The sequence below is a fragment of the Cucurbita maxima genome, unplaced genomic scaffold (assembly GCF_002738345.1).
Source record: "Cucurbita maxima cultivar Rimu unplaced genomic scaffold, Cmax_1.0 Cma_Scf00186, whole genome shotgun sequence".
Lineage (NCBI taxonomy): Eukaryota > Viridiplantae > Streptophyta > Magnoliopsida > Cucurbitales > Cucurbitaceae > Cucurbita > Cucurbita maxima.
Genome location: NW_019272202.1, coordinates 62101 through 80601, shown reverse-complemented (window position 1 = coordinate 80601; position 18501 = coordinate 62101). Strand labels below are relative to the sequence as shown.

The 18501-nt window shown below is 39.1% G+C and overlaps 2 non-coding genes across 2 annotated transcripts; both read left to right on the top strand.

The window, feature by feature from the left end:
* The first annotated feature begins 1574 nt into the window (after nt 1-1574).
* On the top strand, nt 1575-1646 carry TRNAD-GUC. The gene has a single exon. It is a non-coding gene; the product is annotated as a tRNA-Asp (tRNA).
* A 3846-nt stretch (nt 1647-5492) lies between these two features.
* TRNAD-GUC lies at nt 5493-5564 on the top strand. Its single transcript has one exon. It is a non-coding gene; the product is annotated as a tRNA-Asp (tRNA).
* The last annotated feature ends 12937 nt before the right edge of the window (nt 5565-18501 follow it).

The window sequence follows — 18501 nt, the reverse complement described above, 5'->3', positions numbered from 1 at the left end:
GGTGAGTGTTATTATGTTCCAGAGGTCGTTGTAGTGGTATAGTGGTGAGTATTTCCGCTTGTCACTCGAGTTATTATGTTCCAAAGGTCGTTGTAATACAAGGGTGAGCATTCCTGCTTGTCACACGAGTGACATGAGTTTGATCCCGAACAATAACAAGTTTAATCTTGTTTTGAAAATTTTAGTCGCATAAAAAATTGGGTTACTTTTTGTAACCGCGATTGATAAAATCTGATGTGTTAACAAATATTATATTTTCCAAAGTCGTCGTTGTAGAGTGGTGGTGAGTATTCCTGCTAGTTTGATCCACCGCAGCAGACTGTTTTAATTTTCTTTTGAATTTGAAATTCGGGATTGGATTTCTTTTTCTCACGTGTGTTTACAAATAATATATTTTTCAGAGGTTGATGTAATACAGTAGTGAGTATTCCCGCTTGGCACTCGAGAGACTTGAGTTTGAACCCCGATAATAATAAGTTCAATTTTCTTTTAACAATTTTCACCGGATTTGAAATTTCGATTTATAAAATCTAGTGTGTTGACAATGGATCGCAATTTCTAAAGACGTTTGGTAAAATCTGGAGCGTTAAGAAATAATTTATTTTTTATGAGTCGTTGTAGTATAGTGGTGAGTATTCCTGCCTGTCACGCAGGTGACTCGGGTTCGATCCCCGGCAACTGCGATTTTAGTTGGTTTTCTTTCCGTAGTTTTAACGGAACTTGAAATTCGACAGCGGTGAACCTGTAATGCCGGTAGTTTGGTGGGTTCAATGCCCAACAATACGGTAGTTTGAAAAGAAAATCGGCTAAACAATTGTTTATGAAATCATCTTGTGTGTTAACATATAATATGTTCCAGAGGTCGTTGTAGTGGTACAGTGGTGAGTGTTTCCGCTTGTCACTCGAGTTATTATGTTCTAGAGGTCGTTGTAGTGGTACTGTGGTGAGTATTTCCGCTTGTCACTCGAGTTATTATGTTCCAGAGGTCGTTGTAGTGGTACTGTTGTGAGTATTTCCGCTTGTCACTCGAGTTATTATGTTCCAAAGGGCGAGCATTCCTGCTTGTCACGCGAGTGACATGAGTTTGATCTAGAACATTAACAAGTTTAATCTTGTTTTGACAATTTTAGTCGCATTCAAAATTGGGTTACTTTTTGTAACGGCGATTGATAAAATCTGATGTGTTAACAAATATTATATTTTCCAAAGTCGTCATTGTAGAGTTGTGAGTATTCCTGCGAGTTTGATCCGCCGCAACAGACTGTTTTTAATTTTTTTTTGAATTTGAAATTGGGGATTGGATTCCTTTTTCTCCCGTGTGTTTACAAATAATATATTTTTCAGAGGTCGATGTAATACAGTAGTGAGTATTCCCGCTTGTCACTCGATAGACATGAGTTTGAACCCCGACAATAATAAGTTTAATTTTCTTTTGACAATTTTCACCGGATTTGAATTTGGATTACTTGTTCCGAATCTTCGATTGATAAAATCTAGAGCGTTGACAATGGATCGCTTTTTCTAAAGACGATTGGTAAAATCTGGAGCGTTAAGAAATAATTTATTTTTTATGAGTCGTTGTAGTATAGTGGTGAGTATTCCTGCCTGTCACGCAGGTGACCCGGGTTCGATCCCCGGCAACGGCGATTTTAGTTGTTTTCTTTCCGTAATTTTAACGGAACTCGAAATTGGACAGCGGTGAACCTGTCATGCCGGTAGTTTGGGATCGATCCCCAACAACGGTAGTTTGAAAAGAAAGTCGGCTAAACAATTGTTTATGAAATCTTGTGTGTTAACATATAATATGTTTTCAGAGGTCGTTGTAGTGGTACAGTGGTGAGTATTTCCGCTTGTCACTCGAGTTATTATGTTCCAAAGGTCGTTGTAATACAAGGGCGAGCATTCCCGCTTGCACTCGAGTGACATGAGTTTGATCCCGAACATTAACAAGTTTAATCTTGTTTTGACAATTTTAGTCGCATTCAAAATTGGGTTACTTTTTGTAACGGCGATTGATAAAATCTGATGTGTTAACAAATATTATATTTTCCAAAGTCGTCATTGTAGAGTTGTGAGTATTCCTGCGAGTTTGATCCGCCGCAACAGACTGTTTTTAATTTTTTTTTGAATTTGAAATTGGGGATTGGATTCCTTTTTCTCCCGTGTGTTTACAAATAATATATTTTTCAGAGGTCGATGTAATACAGTAGTGAGTATTCCCGCTTGTCACTCGATAGACATGAGTTTGAACCCCGACAATAATAAGTTTAATTTTCTTTTGACAATTTTCACCGGATTTGAATTTGGATTACTTGTTCCGAATCTTCGATTGATAAAATCTAGAGCGTTGACAATGGATCGCTATTTCTAAAGATGTTTTGTAAAATCTAGAGCGTTAAGAAATAATATCTATCGTGGGCCCTGGGCCGTGGTATTTGAAGAAAGGCCGACTTTTATGAGTCGTTGTAGTATAGTGGTGAGTATTCTTGCCTGTCACGCAGGTGACCCGAGTTCGATCCCCGGCAACGGTGATTTTAGTTGGTTTTCTTTCCGTAGTTTTAACGGAACTCGAAATTGGACAGCAGTGAACTTGTAATGCCGGTAGTTTGGGTCCAATCCACAACAATACGGTAGTTTGAAAGGAAAGTCGGCTAAACAATTGTTTATGAAATCTTGTGTGTTAACATATAATATGTTTCTAGAGGTCGTTGTAGTGGTACAGTGGTGAGTATTTTCGCTTGTCACTCGAGTTATTATGCTCAAGAGGTCGTTGTAGTGGTATAGTGGTGAGTGTTTCCGCTTGTCACTCGAGTTATTATGTTCTAGAGGTCGTTGTAGTGGTATAGTGGTGAGTGTTTCCGCTTGTCACTCGAGTTATTATGTTCTAGAGGTCGTTGTAGTGGTATAGTGGTGAGTGTTTCCGCTTGTCACTCGAGTTATTATGTTCCAAAGGGCGAGCATTCCTGCTTGTCACATTAATGACATCAGTTTGATCCCAAACAATAACAAGTTTAATCTTATTTTGACAATTTTCGTCGCATTCAAAATTGGGTTACTTTTTGAAACGGCGATTGATAAAATCTGATGTGTTAACAAATATTATATTTTCCAAAGTCGTCGTTGTAAAGTGGTGAGTATTCCTGCGAGGCTGATCCGCCGCAACAGACTGTTTTTAATTTTGTTTTGATTTTGAAATTGGGGATTGGATTCCTTTTTCTCCCGTGTGTTTACAAATAATATATTTTTCAGAGGTTGATGTAATACAGTAGTGAGTATTCCCGCTTGGCACTCGAGAGACTTGAGTTTGAACCCCGACAATAATAAGTTCAATTTTCTTTTGACAATTTTTACCGGATTTAAAAATTGGATTACTTGTTCCGAATCTTCGATTGATAAAATCTAGTGCGTTGACAATTGATCACTATTTCCAAAGACGTTTTGTAAAATCTGGAGCTTTAAGAAATAATTTATTTTTTAGGAGTCGTTGTAGTATAGTGGTGAGTATTCTTGCCTGTCACGCAGGTGATTTTAGTTGGTTTTCTTTCCGTAGTTTTAACGGAACTCGAAATTGGACAGCGGTGAACCTGTAATGCCGGTAGTTTGGGTTCAATCCCCAACAATACGGTAGTTTGAAAAGAACGGTAGTTTGAAAAGAAAGTCGGCTAAACAATTGTTTATGAAATCTTGTGTGTTAACATATAATATGTTACCAGAGGTCGTTGTAGTGGTACAGTGGGGAGTATTTCCGCTTGTCACTCGAGTTATTGTGTTCCAGAGGTCGTTGTAGTGGTATAGTGGTGAGTATTTCCGCTTGTCACTCGAGTTATTATGTTCCAAAGGGCGAGCATTCCTGCTTGTCACATTAGTGACATGAGTTTGATCCCGAACAATAACAAGTTTAATCTTGTTTTGACAATTTTAGTCGCATTCAAAATTGGGTTACTTTTTGTAACGGCGATTGATAAAATCTGATGTGTTAACAAATATTATATTTTCCAAAGTCGTCGTTGTAGAGTGGTGAGTATTCCTGCGAGTTTGATCCGCCGCAACAGACTGTTTTTAATTTTCTTTTGAATTTGAAATTGGGGATTGGATTCCTTTTTCTCCCGTGTGTTTACAAATAATATATTTTTCAGAGGTTGATGCAATACAGTAGTGAGTATTCCCACTTGGCACTCGAGAGACTTGAGTTTGAACCCCGACAATAATAAGTTAAATTTTTTTTGACAATTTTCACCGGATTTGAAATTGGATTACTTGTTCCGAATCTTTGATTGATAAAATCTAGTGCGTTGACAATGGATCGCTATTTCTAAAGACGTTTTGTAAAATCTAGAGCGTTAAGAAATAATTTATTTTTTATGAGTCGTTGTAGTATAGTGGTGAGTATTCCTGCCTGTCACGCAGGTGACCCGGTTTGATACCCGGCAACGGCGATTTTAGTTGGTTTTCTTTCTGTAGTTTTAACGGAACTCGAAATTTGACAGCGGTGAACTTGTAATGCCGGTAGTTTGGGTTCAATCCCCAACAATACGGTAGTTTGAAAAGAAAGTCGGCTAAACAATTGTTTATGAAATCTTGTGTGTTAACATATAATATGTTCCCAGAGGTCGTTGTAGTGGTACAGTGGTGAGTGTTTCCGCTTGTCACTCGAGTTATTATGTTCCAAAGGGCGAGCATTCCTGCTTGTCACACGAGTGACATGAGTTTGATCCCGAACAATAACAAGTTTAATATTGTTTTGACAATTTTAGTCGCATTCAAAATTGTATAGTGGTGAGTGTTTCCGCTTGTCACTCGAGTTATTATGTTCCAAAGGGCGAGCATTCCTGCTTGTCACACGAGTGACATGAGTTTGATCCCGAACAATAACAAGTTTAATATTGTTTTGACAATTTTAGTCGCATTCAAAATTGTATAGTGGTGAGTGTTTCCGCTTGTCACTCGAGTTATTATGTTCCAAAGGGCGAGCATTCCTGCTTGTCACACGAGTGACATGAGTTTGATCCCGAACAATAACAAGTTTAATATTGTTTTGACAATTTTAGTCGCATTCAAAATTGGGTTACTTTTTGTAACGGCGATTGATAAAATCTGATGTGTTAACAAATATTATATTTTCCAAAGTCGTCGTTGTAGAGTAGTGAGTATTCCTGCGAGTTTGATCCGCCGCAACAGACTGTTTTTAATTTTTTTTTGAATTTGAAATTGGGGATTGGATTCCTTTTTCTCCCGTGTGTTTACAAATAATATATTTTTCAGAGGTTGATGTAATACAGTAGTGAGTATTCCCGCTTGGCACTCGAGAGACTTGAGTTTGAACCCCGACAATAATAAGTTCAATTTTCTTTTGACAATTTTCACCGGATTTGAAATTGGATTACTTGTTCCGAATCTTCGATTGATAAAATCTAGAGCGTTGACAATGGATCGCTTTTTCTAAAGACGATTGGTAAAATCTGGAGCGTTAAGAAATAATTTATTTTTTATGAGTCGTTGTAGTATAGTGGTGAGTATTCCTGCCTGTCACGCAGGTGACCCGGGTTCGATCCCCGGCAACGGCGATTTTAGTTGTTTTCTTTCCGTAATTTTAACGGAACTCGAAATTGGACAGCGGTGAACCTGTCATGCCGGTAGTTTGGGATCGATCCCCAACAACGGTAGTTTGAAAAGAAAGTCGGCTAAACAATTGTTTATGAAATCTTGTGTGTTAACATATAATATGTTTTCAGAGGTCGTTGTAGTGGTACAGTGGTGAGTGTTTCCGCTTGTCACTCGAGTTATTATGTTCCAAAGGGCGAGCATTCCTGCTTGTCACACGAGTGACATGAGTTTGATCCCGAACAATAACAAGTTTAATATTGTTTTGACAATTTTAGTCGCATTCAAAATTGGGTTACTTTTTGTAACGGCGATTGATAAAATCTGATGTGTTAACAAATATTATATTTTCCAAAGTCGTCGTTGTAGAGTAGTGAGTATTCCTGCGAGTTTGATCCGCCGCAACAGACTGTTTTTAATTTTTTTTTGAATTTGAAATTGGGGATTGGATTCCTTTTTCTCCCGTGTGTTTACAAATAATATATTTTTCAGAGGTTGATGTAGTACAGTTGTGAGTATTCCCGCTTGGCACTCGAGAGACTTGAGTTTGAACCCCGACAATAATAAGTTCAATTTTCTTTTGACAATTTTCGCCGGATTTGAAATTGGATTACTTGTTCCGAATCTTCGATTGATAAAATCTAGTGCGTTGACTATGGATCGCTATTTCTAAAGACGTTTTGTAAAATCTGGAGTGTTAAGAAATAATTTATTTTTTAGGGGTCGTTGTAGTATAGTGGTGAGTATTCTTGCCTGTCACGCAGGTGGACTCGGGTTCGATCCCCGGCAACGGTGATTTTAGTTGGTTTTCTTTCCGTAGTTTTAACGGAACTTGAAATTGCACAGCGGTGAACCTGTAATGCAAGTAATTTGGGTTCAATCCCCAACAATGCCCAATACGGAGTTTGAAAAGAAAGTCGGCTAAACAATTGTTTATGAAATCTTGTGTGTGGTGAGTATTTCCAGTATTTTCGCTTGTCACTCGAGTTATTATGTAACAATACGGTAGTTTGAAAAGAAAGTCGGCTAAACAATTGTTTATGAAATCTTGTGTGTTAACATATAATATGTTTCCAGAGGTTGTTGTAGTGGTACAGTGGTGAGTATTTTTAGTATTTCCGCTTGTCACTCGAGTTATTATGTTCCAAAGGGCGAGCATTCCTGCTTGTCACATTAGTGACATGAGTTTGATCCCGAACAATAACAAGTTTAATCTTGTTTTGACAATTTTAGTCGCATTCAAAATTGAGTTACTTTTTGTAACGGCGATTGATAAAATATGATGTGTTAACAAATATTACATTTTCCAAAGTCGTCGTTGTAGAGTGGTGAGTATTCCTGCGAGTTTGATCCGCCGCAACAGACTGTTTTTAATTTTCTTTTGAATTTGAAATTGGGGATTGGATTCCTTTTTCTCCCGTGTGTTTACAAATAATATATTTTTCAGAGGTTGATGTAATACAGTAGTGAGTATTCCCGCTTGGCACTAGAGAGACTTGAGTTTGAACCCCGACAATAATAAGTTCAATTTTCACCGGATTTGAAATTGGATTACTTGTTCCGAATCATCGATTGATAAAATCTAGTGCGTTGACAATGGATCACTTTTTCTAAAGAAGATTGGTAAAATCTGGAGCGTTAAGAAATAATTCATTTTTTATGAGTCGTTGTAGTATAGTGGCGAGTATTCCTACCTGTCACGCAGGTGACCCGGGTTCGGTCCTTGGCAACGGCGATTTTAGTTGGTTTGGTTTTCTTTTCGTAGTTTTAACGGAACTCGAAATTGAACAGCGGTGAACCTGTAATGTCGGTAGTTTGGGTTCAATCCCAAACAATACCGTATTTTGAAAATACGGTTGTTTGAAAAGAAAGTCGACTAAACAATTATTTATGAAATCTTGTGTGTTAACATATAATATGTTTCCAGAGGTCGTTGTAGTGCTACAGTGGTGAGTAATTTCCGCTTGTCATTCGAGTTACTATTTTCCAAAGGTCGTTGTAATACAAGGGCGAGCATTCCTGCTTGTCACACGAGTAACATGAGTTTGATCCCGAACAATAACAAGTTTAATCTTGTTTTAACAATTTTAGTCGCATTCAAAATTGGGTTACTTTTTGTAACGGTGATTGATAAAATCTGATGTGTTAACAAATATTATATTTTCCAAAGTCGTCGTTGTAGAGTGGTGAGTATTCCTGCGAGTTTGATCCGCCGCAGCAGACTGTTTTAAATTTTTTTTTTAATTTGAAATTCGGGATTGGATTCCTTTTTCTCCCTTTGTGTTTACAAATAATAAATTTTTCAGAGGTTGATGTAATACAGTAGTGACTATTCTCGCTTTGCACTCGAGAGACTTTAGTTTGAACCCGGACAATAATAAGTTCAATTTTCTTTTGACAATTTTCACCGGATTTGAAATTGGATTACTTGTTCCGGATCTTCAATTGATAAAATCTAGTGCCTTGACAATGGATCGCTATTTCTCAAGATGTTTTGTAAAATCTGGAGCGTTAAGAAATAATTTATTATTTATGAGTCGTTGTAGTATAGTGGTGAGTATTTCTGCCTGTCACGCAGGTGACCTGGGTTCGATCCCTGACAATGGTGATTTTAGTTTGTTTTCTTTCCATAGTTTTAACGGAACTCGAAATTGGACAGCGGGTGAACCTGTAATGCTCTGGTAGTTTGGGTTCAATCCACAACAATACGGTAGTTTGAAAAGAAAGTCGGCTAAACAATTGTTTATGAAATCTTGTGTGTGGTCGTTGTAGTGGTACAGTGGTGAGTATTTCCGCTTGTCACTCGAGTTATTATGTTCCAAAGGTCGTTGTAATACAAGGGCGAGCATTCCTGCTTGTCACACGAGTGACATGAGTTTGATCCCGAACAATAACAACTTTAATCTTGTTTTGACAATTTTAGTCGCATTCAAAATTTGGTTACTTTTTGTAACGGCGATTGATAAAATCTGATGTGTTAACAAATATTATATTTTCCAAAGTTGTCGTTGTAGAGTGGTGAGTATTCCTGCGAGTTTGATCCGCCGCAGCAGACTGTTTTAAAATTTTTTTTTTACTTTGAAATTCGGGATTGGATTCCTTTTCTCCCTTTGTGTTTACAAATAATATATTTTTCAGAGCTTGATGTAATACAGTAGTGACTATTCTCGCTTGGCATTCGAGAGACTTGAGTCGTTGTAGTATAGTGGTGAGTATTCCTGTCTGTCACGCTAGTGACCTGGTTTCGATCCACGGCAACGGCGATTTTAGTTGGTTTTCTTTCCTTAGTTTTAACGGAACTCGAAATTGAACAGCGGTGAACCTGTAATGCCGGTAGTTTGGGTGAACCTGTAATGCCGGTAGTTTGGGTTCAATCGCCAACAATACGGTAGTGAAATCTGTGAGTGTTTCCGCTTGTCACTCGAGTTATTATGTTCCAGAGATCGTTGTAGTGGTATAGTGGTGAGTATTTCCGCTTGTCACTCGAGTTATTATGTTCCAGAGATCGTTGTAGTGGTATAGTGGTGAGTATTTCCGCTTGTCACTCGAGTTATTATGTTCCAAAGGTCATTGTAATACAAGGGCGAGCATTCCTGCTTGTCACACGAGTAACATGAGTTTGATCCCGAACAATAACAAGTTTAATCTTGTTTTAACAATTTTAGTCGCATTCAAAATTGGGTTACTTTTTGTAACGGCGATTGATAAAATCTGATGTGTTAACAATTATTATATTTTCCAAAGTCGTCGTTGTAGAGTGGTGAGTATTCTTGCGAGTTTGATCCGCCGTAGCAGACTGTTTTTAATTTTCTTTTGAATTTGAAATTCGGGATTGAAATCCTTTTTCTCCCGTGTGTTTACAGATAATATATTTTTCAGAGGTTGATGTAATACAGTAGTGAGTATTCCCGCTTGGCACTAGAGAGACTTATAATATATTTTTCAGAGGTTGATGTAATACAGTAGTGAGTATTCCCGCTTGGCACTAGAGAGACTTGAGTTTGAACCCCGACAATAATAAGTTCAATTTTCACCGGATTTGAAATTGGATTACTTGTTCCGAATCATCGATTGATAAAATCTAGTGCGTTGACAATGGATCGATATTTCTAAAGACGTTTGGTGAAATCTGGAGCGTTAAGAAATAATTCATTTTTTATGAGTCGTTGTAGTATAGTGGCGAGTATTCCTACCTGTCACGCAGGTGACCCGGGTTCGGTCCTTGGCAACGGCGATTTTAGTTGGTTTGGTTTTCTTTTCGTAGTTTTAACGGAACTCGAAATTGAACAGCGGTGAACCTGTAATGCCGGTAGTTTGGGTTCAATCCCAAACAATACCGTATTTTGAAAATACGGTTGTTTGAAAAGAAAGTCGACTAAACAATTATTTATGAAATCTTGTGTGTTAACATATAATATGTTTCCAGAGGTCGTTGTAGTGCTACAGTGGTGAGTAATTTCCGCTTGTCATTCGAGTTACTATGTTCCAAAGGTCGTTGTAATACAAGGGCGAGCATTCCTGCTTGTCACACGAGTAACATGAGTTTGATCCCGAACAATAACAAGTTTAATCTTGTTTTAACAATTTTAGTCGCATTCAAAATTGGGTTACTTTTTGTAACGGTGATTGATAAAATCTGATGTGTTAACAAATATTATATTTTCCAAAGTCGTCGTTGTAGAGTGGTGAGTATTCCTGCGAGTTTGATCCGCCGCAGCAGACTGTTTTAAATTTTTTTTTTAATTTGAAATTCGGGATTGGATTCCTTTTTCTCCCTTTGTGTTTACAAATAATAAATTTTTCAGAGGTTGATGTAATACAGTAGTGACTATTCTCGCTTTGCACTCGAGAGACTTTAGTTTGAACCCGGACAATAATAAGTTCAATTTTCTTTTGACAATTTTCACCGGATTTGAAATTGGATTACTTGTTCCGGATCTTCAATTGATAAAATCTAGTGCCTTGACAATGGATCGCTATTTCTCAAGATGTTTTGTAAAATCTGGAGCGTTAAGAAATAATTTATTATTTATGAGTCGTTGTAGTATAGTGGTGAGTATTTCTGCCTGTCACGCAGGTGACCTGGGTTCGATCCCTGACAATGGTGATTTTAGTTTGTTTTCTTTCCATAGTTTTAACGGAACTCGAAATTGGACAGCGGGTGAACCTGTAATGCTCTGGTAGTTTGGGTTCAATCCACAACAATACGGTAGTTTGAAAAGAAAGTCGGCTAAACAATTGTTTATGAAATCTTGTGTGTGGTCGTTGTAGTGGTACAGTGGTGAGTATTTCCGCTTGTCACTCGAGTTATTATGTTCCAAAGGTCGTTGTAATACAAGGGCGAGCATTCCTGCTTGTCACACGAGTGACATGAGTTTGATCCCGAACAATAACAACTTTAATCTTGTTTTGACAATTTTAGTCGCATTCAAAATTTGGTTACTTTTTGTAACGGCGATTGATAAAATCTGATGTGTTAACAAATATTATATTTTCCAAAGTTGTCGTTGTAGAGTGGTGAGTATTCCTGCGAGTTTGATCCGCCGCAGCAGACTGTTTTAAAATTTTTTTTTTACTTTGAAATTCGGGATTGGATTCCTTTTCTCCCTTTGTGTTTACAAATAATATATTTTTCAGAGCTTGATGTAATACAGTAGTGACTATTCTCGCTTGGCATTCGAGAGACTTGAGTCGTTGTAGTATAGTGGTGAGTATTCCTGTCTGTCACGCTAGTGACCTGGTTTCGATCCACGGCAACGGCGATTTTAGTTGGTTTTCTTTCCTTAGTTTTAACGGAACTCGAAATTGAACAGCGGTGAACCTGTAATGCCGGTAGTTTGGGTGAACCTGTAATGCCGGTAGTTTGGGTTCAATCGCCAACAATACGGTAGTGAAATCTGTGAGTGTTTCCGCTTGTCACTCGAGTTATTATGTTCCAGAGATCGTTGTAGTGGTATAGTGGTGAGTATTTCCGCTTGTCACTCGAGTTATTATGTTCCAAAGGTCATTGTAATACAAGGGCGAGCATTCCTGCTTGTCACACGAGTAACATGAGTTTGATCCCGAACAATAACAAGTTTAATCTTGTTTTAACAATTTTAGTCGCATTCAAAATTGGGTTACTTTTTGTAACGGCGATTGATAAAATCTGATGTGTTAACAATTATTATATTTTCCAAAGTCGTCGTTGTAGAGTGGTGAGTATTCTTGCGAGTTTGATCCGCCGTAGCAGACTGTTTTTAATTTTCTTTTGAATTTGAAATTCGGGATTGAAATCCTTTTTCTCCCGTGTGTTTACAGATAATATATTTTTCAGAGGTTGATGTAATACAGTAGTGAGTATTCCCGCTTGGAACTCGAGAGACTTGAGTTTGAACCCCGACAATAATAAGTTCAATTTTCTTTTGACAATTTTCACCGGATTTGAAATTGGATTACTTGTTCTGGATCTTCAATTGATAAAATCTAGTGCGTTGACAATGGATCGCTATTTCTAAAGACGATTGGTAAAATCTGGAGCGTTAAGAAATAATTTATTTTTTATGAGTCGTTGTAGTATAGTGGTGAGTATTCCTTCCTATTGTCACAATCGCCTTTTTAATTGCAGCGGACTTGCGATTGTGCGGCTCTCACTTTCCAACGACAAGTGAGCTAAGCCAATTCGTTCTTGCGACGTATGCTCGAGCCTCTGGACTCGGTTTTAGAAAGCGAGGCTAGAGAGAGATTTTCGAAAGAGAAATTTTTGAAAGAGACGTTATATAAGAAAGCAAGAGAGAAATATTAACGACTTACATTATATAGCCTTGGGTTGGGAGAAGTTGACAACTTGTCGTATCTTTCTATAGTACATTCTGAGGCATTTCATGTCTGACAGATGTAGACATGATATTTCTGAAACATCATACTTCCTAGAAATATAAAAGTAAAACACTAGAATATGAAAAGACATGAAGGGTTGGGTTTGTCATGGACATGTGGCCATGGGCAACTGGCCTTCATATGCTTTGAAGCTTTCTCTAAATATGTCCGGGCTATATCTGTTGTCTGCTTCCATTCTCTTGTAAAGTTTTGAGCATGAGAGTTTTTCCTTCATAAGGATGATCAATAATATATGAGGCGAGGCAAATTATCATCCACTTACAATTTCAAAGGGACTCTTCCCCGTAAACGAGCTCGTTTGACAATTGAAACAGAATTAAGCGACATCTAGTAGTTGTATCCAATTATTCTGGCGAGCGTCGACGAAGTGATGTAAGTATTCTTTGAGCAAGCAGTTGAACCATTTCTTCTGTCCATCGGGTTGAGGGTGATAGCTCGAGGAGATGTTTAAATTCGTTCCCAAGAAGGCAAATAATTCGGTCCAGAAGGTGCCAATAAATCTACCATCCCTTTCACTGATGATGCTCGACGGAATGCCCCATAACTTGACAACGTGTTTGAAAAATAGTTGGGCTGTTAGTTCAGCCATGCATAATTTGGGAGTGGGGACGAACGTCGCATATTTTGAGAACCGGTCTACGATAACCAAGATGGCGTCATATTCCCCGACTTTTAGGAGGTGTGTTATGAAGTTCAGAGATACACTTTTCCAAGGCCTTGTTGGCACAGGTAGAGGTTCCAAGAGTCCCGAGACTTTGGCTTTCTCGACTTTGACTTATTGGCAGATGAGACATGTCTTGGTGTACTACATGATGTCGTCCCGCATATTCGGCTAGAAGTACCCCTTTTTTATTAGGGCATATGTTCTTTGCCACTCAAGGTGTCCGACCCATAAGGTATCATGACATTCTTGAATGAGCTTCTTTCTAAGTTCTCCCGTTCTTGAGACGTATAATCTATTTCCTTTAGTCATTAGAAGGTCTCCCTCGACCCAAAACTATCGTGTTTTCTCGGTTTTAGATAGCTCGACGATGGCTTTGGCCGATGGGTCTTTGTGTAAATGTTCTTTGATGATGTCGCGCATCGATCCATCGATCTTACTTGAATGAATATGGGTTAACATGCACAGGCCCGCATGTTCGCCCTTCTGACTAAGTGCATCTGCTGCTTGATTACTCTTCCCTGCCTTCTGTTCGAATTTGAAGTTGAATTCTACCAGCGATTCTTGCCACCAGGCTTGTTTTGCCGTCAATTTTGGTTGATCGAAGAAGTGGCAGATAGCGCTGTTATCCGTCTTCACTATGAACTGTGATCCCAAGAGATACTGTCTCCAGACTTGTAGGCAATGGACTATAGCTAGCATTTCTTTTTCGGAGACAGTGTATCTCCGTTCGGCATCATTAAGCTTTCGACTTTCATAAACGATGGGTTGGCCTTCTTGAATAAAGACACCGCCTAAGGCAAAGTCGGAAGCATCTGTTTTTATTTCAAATGGCTTTGTAACATCTACTAACCCGAGGATAGAACCCCTCGTCATTGTTGCCTTCAGATCTTCAAAGGTCATTTGACATTTATTTGATAACGACCAAGGGTGGTCTTTCTTGAGGAGCTCTGTTAAGGGGGCGGCTCGTCGTGAAAACCCTTCGACGAACTGCCTATAGTAGTTTGCTAATCCTAAGAAGGATCACACATCAGATACGGAAGTAGGGACTTTCCACACTTGGATAGCTTTTATCTTATCGCTATCCATCTCGATCTGTCCACAACTGATGACATGTCCGAGGAAGTTGATGCATGTTTGTGCGAATGCACATTTTTCTTTCTTGACATACAACTGATTCTACCGCAGCTTGTCAAATACCAGCTTCAAGTACACCTTGTGTTTCTCTAGGGTTGTGCTGTATACAACTAAGTCGTCGAGGTATACTATGACGAACTGATCCAAGTATTCGTAAAAAACCTGGTTCATTAACATGCAAAACGTAACTGGGGCGTTTGTCAAGCCAAAGGGCATTTTCAGGAACTCGAAGGCCCCATATCTTGTCACACACGTCATTTTGGACTCGTCCCCCTCGGCGATACGTACTTAGTAGTACCCTGATCGTAAGTCTAACTTCGTGAAGATTTGGCCCCATGAAGTTGGTCGAACAAGTCGGATATTATCTGCAGTGGGTATTTGTTGCGTACTGTCACCTTGTTTAAGGCTCTATAATCTATGCACAAATGCAACGTCCCATCCTTCTTTTTCTAAAACAGTACGGGGGCTCTCTAGCATTATGTTAACATAACTGTTTAGTACCACCTTTATTTCGTCTGGGATAGCTTCCTCAGTGGCCATTTCTTCCATTAGTGGTATAGCCATAAATGAGTGGTATAGCCATAAATGTAGGTTCCTCTCGTGCAAGTCATCTTTTCAATTGTATGACCGAGATAATTTTAAGGTTACCTGGCTGCTTGATGCTTGCAGGTATTACTTTGGGATTGCAGTTGGTGATCACCAAGCATTTCGCCAGTTGCATTGGGATAACTTTATGTTCTAGGAGGAACTCCATCCTAAGTACCACATCAAAGTGTCCATGCGAACTACAACAAGGTTCCAAGCCCCTAATTTGAAAGGAACTCTTTTGGAAACTCCCACAATAGGCAAGGCCTCGGAGTTGACAGCTTTCATTTTTCTAGGGTCTTTTCCTATGGTGAGTCCCAATCTTCGGGCTTCTTGATAGGCGATGAAGTTGTGAGTCGCTCCTGAGTCTATCAAATTTCTCTTGCTCGGTCGAGAGTTTATTGTCGCATCCACAAACATGAGCCCTTTCTCTATTATCTCCTTCGAGCCGACCTTCCGTTGGAGGGATGACAAGAATTTGAGCGCGCCCATTCAAGGGTTGTCTTGAATGGACACTTGGAGTGCAGTGAGGAAGGCCCGATGAGGACAGTAGGACACTTTGTGGGGGCCTTTACACAATATGCATTGTAAAGGTGTCGTCCTGTGGTTCCTTTGACGGTAAGGTCCTCGAGATGTCCCCGCTTGGTTGTTCTGAGGAGGTCTATCTGTCCAATCGCTTGGTCTATCGTTACCTCCGTTTGGCCTGTTGGGGCTTCCATTTCGATGACCTGGCGGCTTATATGTTTTGCCCCCAGTGTTTGGGACTTGTGTTGTTTTTCATTGGTAACTTGCTTCGTTCCCATAGTCTAGGAGTCTCTTGGCATTGGCAATTGCGGTAGCTAAGTCTTTGACCTTTTTCTTGTGTACTTTTTTTTTTTTGGCCCACAATTGTAACCCATTTATAAAAAAGAACACCTTGTCCTTCTCTGATGTGCCCCTGATATCTAGCATCAGGGTCGAAAATTGTCTGACATAGTCCCTTATGCTTTCAGTTTGCTTTAGGGCTATTAGTTTTTCCATTGCTAGATGGTCTACGTTTTTTTGGGAGGAATTGGCCCCTCAACTCTCTCTTGAGGTCTTCCCACGAGTCTATGGTGCACAATCCATTCTTGATGTCTTGCACCTTCATATGCCACCAAAGTTTGGCATCGTCTATGAGATACTTCGAGGCTACTGTCACCTTTATGTGGTCGGTACAAGCCGGTGTGGCTTTGAAGTACTTTTCGACATCAAAGATGAAGTTCTCCAACTCCTTGGCATTTCGGTTCCCTTTGAAAGGTCTAGGGTCTGGGAACTTCAGTTTGTTAGATCCTGTATTAGTTTGCCCATCCGGGACGTTCTCCACGGCTTTCATGGTCACCTCGATCCGGGTGCTCATGGTGGACATCTTTTCTTGCATGTCATCGATCGTTGTTCTGAATTCGTTAGCTAATCTATTGAACAAACTCATCATTGTATTTTGTAGCACGTCGAACTCTTCGCCACATCCCTCCTTGTGCATGACAGAGCTATCGGGGCTACCACACGGTCTTTGGCTGCTCGTAGGAGCAACTTTTTTTTCGAGTGAGGTCACTCGAAACATCAGTTTTGCGATTGACAACCCATCCAGGCGGTTACCCATTGCGTTGATCTCTATGACTTTTCCACTCAATTCTTTCACCCGTGCTTCCAAGAAGCAAGTGATGTCAGGGACTTCTTTAAGGAACAACATTTCCTCCTCTATTAAAGTAAGCCGGTCGGCCTGTGATTTGGGCGTCGACTTTGTCGTCGACATGTTTTCGGTATTTGCTATTTCACGGAGCTTACAAAGCTTTGATACCACTTGCCACAATCGCACTTTTAATGGCAGCGGACTTGTGATTGTGCGACACTCACTTTCCAACGACAAGTGAGCTAAGACAATTCGTTCTTGTGTCGCCTATAGCCAAGTGACGTATGCTCGAGCCTCTGGCCTAAGTTTTAAGAGAATATTTTAGAAAGCGAGGGCAGAGAGAGATTTTTGAAAGAGACGTTTTATAAGCAAGCAAGAGAGAAATAACAATGGCATACAGTATATAACATTGGATAGGGAAAAGTTGACAACTAGTCGTATCCCCCTATAGTACATTCTGAGGCATTTCATGTCTGACAGGCCTAGACATGATATTTCTGAAATGTCATACTTCCTAAAAATATAAAAGTAAAACACTAGAATATGAAAAGACATGAAGGGTTGGGTTTGTCATCGACATGCGGCCATGGGCAACATGCCTTGGACAGAAATATAAAAGTAAAACACTAAAATATAAAAAGATATGAATGGTTGGGTTTGTCATCGATATGCGGCCATGGGCAACATGCTTTGGACAGAAATATAAAAGTAAAACACTAAAATATAAAAAGATATGAATGGTTGGGTTTGTCATGGGCATGCGACCATGGGCAACATGCCTTGGACAAGCATATGACCATGACACCTGTCACGTCGGTGACCCGGGTTCGATCCCTGGCAACGGCGATTATAGTTGTTTTCTTTCCGTAGTTTTAACAGAACTCGAAATTGGACAGCGGTGAACTTGTCATGCTGGTAGTTTGGGTTCGATCCCCAACAACGGTAGTTTGAAAAGAAAGTCGGAACTGGATTGCTTTTCCGAAAAATTGGTTTATGAAATTCCGCATGTCACTCAAGTTATTATGTTCCAGAGGCCCTTATAATAAAAGGGTGAGCATTCCTGCTTGTCACTCGAGTGACCCTTAGTTTGATCCCGAACAAGAACAAGTTTAAACTTTTTTTGACAATTTTAGTCGGATTCAAAATTTGATTACTTTTTGTAACGGCGATTGATAAAATCTTGTATGTTAACAAATATTGTTTGATCCCGAACAACAACAAGTTTAAACTTGTTTTGACAATTTTAGTCGGATTCAAAATTTGATTACTTTTTGTAACGGCGATTGATAAAATCTTGTATGTTAACAAATATTATATTTTTCGAAAGTGGTCGTTGTAGAGTGGTGAGTACTCCCGCAAGTTTGATCCCCCGCAGCGACAATTTTTAATTTTCTTTTGAATTCGAAATTATGTAGTGGTGAAACGGATGATTTGGGTTTGTTCCCCAACAACGAAATTCGGGATTGGATTTCTTTTTCTCTCGTGTGTTAACAAATAATATATTTTTCAGAGGTCGATGTAATACAGTAGTGAGCATTCCCACTTGTCACTCGAGAGACTTGAGTTTGACCCTGACAATAATAAGTTTAATTTTGTTTTGACAATTTTCACCGGATTTGAAATTGGATTACTTGTTCTGAATCTTCGATTGATAAAATCTAAAGAGTTAACAATGGATCACTTTTTCTAAAGAAGATTGGTAAAATATGGAATATTAACAACTAAATTTTTCTTTATGAGTCGTTGTAGTATTGTAGTAAGTATTCATGACTATAATGCAGTTGACTCGGGTTCGATCCCTAGCAACGACTATTTTAGTTGTTTTCTATCCGTAGTTTTAAAGAAACTCGAAATTGGACAGCGGTGAACCTGTCATGCAGGTAGTTTCGGTTCGATCCCCTAAACAGTAGTTTGATCCTCGGTTCGATCCCCTAAACAATAGTTTGATCCCCTAAACGGTAGTTTGAAAAGAAAGTCAGAACTGGAT